The 5,215-nt window shown below is 40.5% G+C and overlaps 1 pseudogene; it reads right to left on the bottom strand.

Annotated features, from left to right (window-relative positions):
• Window positions 1–637: 637 nt before the first annotated feature.
• On the bottom strand, window positions 638–1,549 carry LOC122738358 (annotated as a pseudogene).
• Between the last annotated feature and the right edge of the window lie 3,666 nt (window positions 1,550–5,215).

Genomic DNA, 5,215 nt, shown 5'->3' on the forward strand with positions numbered 1-5,215 from the left:
AGGAAACTGAAACTGAGAGAGGTTAATTGACTTGTTCAGAGTCACCCTTCTAGTAAGTGTCTAAGGCTGGATTTGAACTCCTGTGTAAATGTCAGCTATAATTTTTTTTTGTTACGTTTATAAACATTTGGAATTTTATCTAAAAAAACAACATCACAACCATTAACATTGTTACAGTTAGTTCTCCTTCTGGGTAGCCACACAATGATATTTGAGCATGCTCACAACAATGGTTTCTCATTGGTTTATTAGTCTTCATTAAACAACCATCTTTAAAAGAAGGAAAAGACACTCAGGGCACTACCATTTAATTTGCTTTTAATGTTTCTCCACAAATGGTGAAAAATTCTAAAGTACAGAAAAGGAATAATCATAATGTTGTGGCCAACATTATAAATATGGAATTATAAATTTAAAACATTTTCTGGTTTAAAAAATAAATCTGTGGGGCAGCTAGGTGGCGCAGTGGGATACAGCACCAGCCCTGGACTCAGGAGTACCTGAGTTCAAATCCGGCCTCAGACACTTAACACTTACTAGCTGTGTGACCCTGGGTAAGTCACTTAACCCCAATTGCCTCACTAAAATAAGAAAAAATAAATCTGTTAGTAAATGCAGCTCTGCGGGGTTTCTGTGTCTAGTAGGGCCGGTCTCTGCACTCCTGATGGTGCTCACCTTTATCCATTTTTCCAGGTCCTCCACGCCCTCCTCTTCTGCCTCTGATTTGCTCCATGACGGGTCTGGGAGGACCTCCGGGTCCTCCTCTTCTTCCTCCACCAAAGCCTCCCCAAAAGCCACCTCTCTCTCTACCTCGGTCTCCTCTGACCATACCACCAGGCCCTCTGCGGTACATGAGGCCACCTCTGCCCCGATCACCACGTGGAGGTGGAAAGAGTGGTGGGAGAAATCCCTCTGTCTTGGAGGCCTTGCACTGATTACACTCTGTTCTCCAGGCAAAATTCTGCTTTGCACAGCCTGGATTAGGGCACTGCCAATTGCCTGCTCTGTGTTGGACATTTCCTCCTCCTGAAGGGTTGCCTCAGAAACCCCTAGGTCCTCTTGGTGGAAAACTTCCCCTGTCTCCTCCTATGCCTCCCATTTGACCCATGGAACCTCCTGGCCCGCCTGGCCCTCCAGGACCTCCTCGGAGTGGGGGAGGTATCCCTCTGCCTTCACGGGGTGGCATACCGCCTCGCATGCTGTTCATTGGAGGTTTCTTCCGAGCAAGAGACTCTTTGAGTTTGCTGCCTTGGAAGTCTTTCCCATCAAACCATTCTACTGCAGCCTTTGCAGTAGGTGGGTTGTCATAGGATACTTTGGCATCTCCTTTGGGTTTTCCGGTTTCCTTGTCTAAGTAAATGTTTATCATCGCCTGCCCAGTCCTTTTGTTCATCTTGACAACCCCACGTTGTTTGAAAAAGTCTGCCAGTTTGTCAGCAGTCACATTTTCATTCAGTCCCTGTACGTAAATTGTACTGTTTGTCTGTGCATATCCTTGAGCTGGCTGGGCTGCATAAGCACTGTAGGTTCTATAGTCCGTGGACGCCATTTTCTCTCCTTCCTTTTTCTCCTCGTTCTCTCAACGTCCTCTATCTCCCTCGGTCGCTTGCCCTCTCGGCATCCTGTCAGCCATAATTATAAATTATAGAGTATTGTTAATGGTATTTTAAAGAGGAATATTGTTCATTGACTTAAATAATATACCATTACTTCATTACTGGCATATAATATGTGCTTAATAAATGTCTGTTATTTGAAAACATTGACTGAAGATCAAATAGAATCCTGCTAGAAAGTTTTATTCCAATATAGTTTGTTGGTTGTTTTTTTTTGTCTTAATATCATGTCATTTCTGGGGAACTCCCTATTCACAGGGAAACTGGCTTAACTCTGTCAAAGAAAAACAATTAAAGAGGAAGCGAGGTGGTGTCAGGGATAGAGCATCAACCTTGGAGTCAGGAGGACTTCAAATCTGGCCTTAAATACTTAGTAGCTGTGTGACCCTGGGAAAGTCACTTCATCCTGATTGTCTCCAGAAAACAAAGGAAATAAAAAGAGAAAGAATTAACCAAAGACATTTCATATCTAGCAATACAAACAGCATCCCCCCCATACTCCCCAACCTTTATACCATGAGGAAAGAAATGTGTTTCATTATCTCTTTTATGGTTTTGTCCGTTGCTCAGAGTTGATCTTTCTTGTGTTCTTGTCACTATATGCAATCTTTGGGTTCTACTTATTTCACTTTAAATCAGTCCGTATAAATTATCCAGATGTTTCTTATAAATTCCCATATCTGATACTTTTATCTGAACAATAATATTCTATTTATGTATACATTTTTCATATATGAGTACCAATTTTGTTTCTAGTCCTTGCTAACACAAAGCATGCTATTTATCATAAATATGTTGACCTGTTTGTGTTTACACATGTGCATATATGCATATGCATGCATAGATATATGTATATAGACATGTGTGGACATAAATACTTGTGCATATGCATATTATATATTGAGCTTTTATGTATGTATAGTACACTTGGGTATGTATATATGTGTGTAGGTATATTAATGTGCATGTATATATGTACTATATATGTGAATTGTATATACATGTATATATATGGATTTTATTTCCATTTTTTAATCTCTTTGAGCTCTATGCCCAATAGTTGGAATACTAGGTGAAAGGCAATGGACAATTAAGTCACATTTCTTGTATAATTCCATGTTGATATCCAGAATGGTTGAACAAATTCCCAGTGCCATCAGCAGCATATTCATATGTCTGTCTTTCCACAGCCCCTCCAACATGAACAATTTCCTTAAAAAATTTTCATACCAATTTGTAGGATTCAAGGTTAAACTTTAGAGTTTTTTTAAATTTTTCTTCTCTTAGTATCAGTGACATGGGACATATTTTTTAAATAGACATACGGCTTGGAAATTTTAAATGGTACTGTTCGTTGGTATTTGATAAAATAAAGCTTTATTAAGTGATTAAAGGCTTAGGAGCATCATCACTTAAATAAATAGATTAAGGTGATAGTGAAAATGTCAATCAGGCTCGAATTTATTAATTTGAAATTTTTCTCTGTTCAATTCAGCTTAACGAATGTTCAGATTCCCTCTCCATATGAAAAGCTCTGTGCTTAAGACACACACACACACACACACACACACACACACACACACTGCCAAATAGTTCCCTTCAAGGAGCTTCCATTCTCTTCTACTTCTTGCCCATTCCTGAATTACCCTCCTATGCCTATTAATTTTTTCTTTTTGTTTTTCTTTCTTTTTTTTTCCCCTTCAGGGCGGTCAGAGTTAAGTGACTTGCCCAGGGTCACACAGCTAGTAAGTGTCAAGTGTCTCAGGCCAGATTTGAACTCAGGTCCTCCTGAATCCAGGGCCGGTGCTCTATCCACTGTGCCATCTAGTTGCCCCTTGCCCCCTTAAATTTTAATCTATCTTTCCAAGCCTGGTTCAAGTTCCACCTTCTCCAAGCCTCACCTTTTTCTTTTGCTCTAGTCTACTAGGAGTACCTTCTTCCTTGGTGAAGTGCTATAGTACTTCTTCCTTCATTTGATACTTATTTATATAATGGCTGATATTAGGTGCATCTACCTGTCTCACCAACCACTGTGAACCATAAGCTTCTTGAGGGTAGACTTTGGGTTGTGCATTTTTTTTTAAATCCACCACAGAGTCCAACAGAGGTCTGGGTATTTAGAGGGACCTGTTGAAGGATTGAGTTTCTTCCTTGCTTCTCTATAGAGACGCACATCAGCCTGACTTGATTGCCTCATGCCTATTTTTCCTCCTCAGTATTTGGAGCAGAGAAGTTCACTCCTTCATTGTTATAAATATATCAGGGTATCTCAGTCTAGGGCCAAGTGAAGGAATATGAGACCTTACCTTTTCATCAGTTCCAGCCAACTTCCTCTCTCCTTTTGTAGCCCTGTGGGGTTCTGGGCCACAGATGCTGAGTAAGCCCTACTGCTGGCCAAAGATCAAGGGAGGGAACTCCATGGGTAGCAAGAGGGCCAGTGACCTTGCTGGGCAATACTGACCACTCCCATCAATCTCAGCATGAAGCTGTTACAGCTGCTACAGCAAGTATGCATAGAATAGACTGAGAAACAAAGGCAGACTTTCCAGTCCTTTGCTCTCTCCACCCCAATGGAGTAGGAAAAGCACAGACCCAAGGCACATTAATGTTATCATTATCACCATCATCATCTGTCTTTTTGTTTTCTACCTACAATGTCATATTAACCTTTTCACTGCTGAGAAGTTTGAATACTCCAGGTTCCTAAGCAGGAGACTTCCCAGTCTACATGGAGAGAGAACCCATTCAGAGTAGCCTATCACATTTCAGAGTAAAACAGATGTTTCTATGATATAATCCGGGGGACACTCAAATCCAAAACATCTTTCTCCCATTGACCTCTGTTTTACTTCAAGATGCTAATGGTTTAGACCATAATCATAATGATAACAACTCTCATTTATATAATGCTTACTTTGTGCCAGGCACTGTGCTAAGTACTTTAAAGTTATTATCTCACATGATGTTTACAACAAACCTGAGAGGTAGGTGCTATTATTATCCCTATTTTATGGATGAGAAAACTAAGGCAAACAGAGGTTCAATGCCTTGCCCAAGGTCATACAACTAATAAAGTTCTGAGGCTGTATTTGAACTAGGTCTTCCAGACTATAGGCTTGGTATTCCATCTGCTGTACTACATAGTTTCCAAGAACAATACCAGATGTATATTTTACTTTATACTTAACATTTTTTTATTGAAACAACCATGTGTGGCAGGTCAGACATGATCCCCATTTTACAGATAAGGAAACTGTCAGAAAAGAGAACTGCTTTGCCCAAGGTTATAGAGCTCAACAAAGGGAAAAGCTGATTTCATTTGTCACTATCTTTCTCGGAATCCTTCTATGGCTCCCCCTTACCTATGGGATAGAATTATTATCAACAGAAACCTTGGATTTTTGGCCTCCCACCTTTTGCAGGAATGCCTTTTAAAGCATCTCTTACAGGTGCTTGCCTGGCCTTACACAGAGTAGTCATGATTTAAATTAATCCTTTCCATTGACAGCCATGTCACCTGCTCACAGGCAAGCCCAGCCTTTTGTTGGATCATTCCTTGGTAGAAAGTACTCCCTCATGGTGAGCCCCAAATTACCTCC

This window comes from Dromiciops gliroides, chromosome 2, assembly GCF_019393635.1.
Source record: "Dromiciops gliroides isolate mDroGli1 chromosome 2, mDroGli1.pri, whole genome shotgun sequence".
NCBI classification, from domain to species: Eukaryota; Metazoa; Chordata; class Mammalia; order Microbiotheria; family Microbiotheriidae; genus Dromiciops; species Dromiciops gliroides.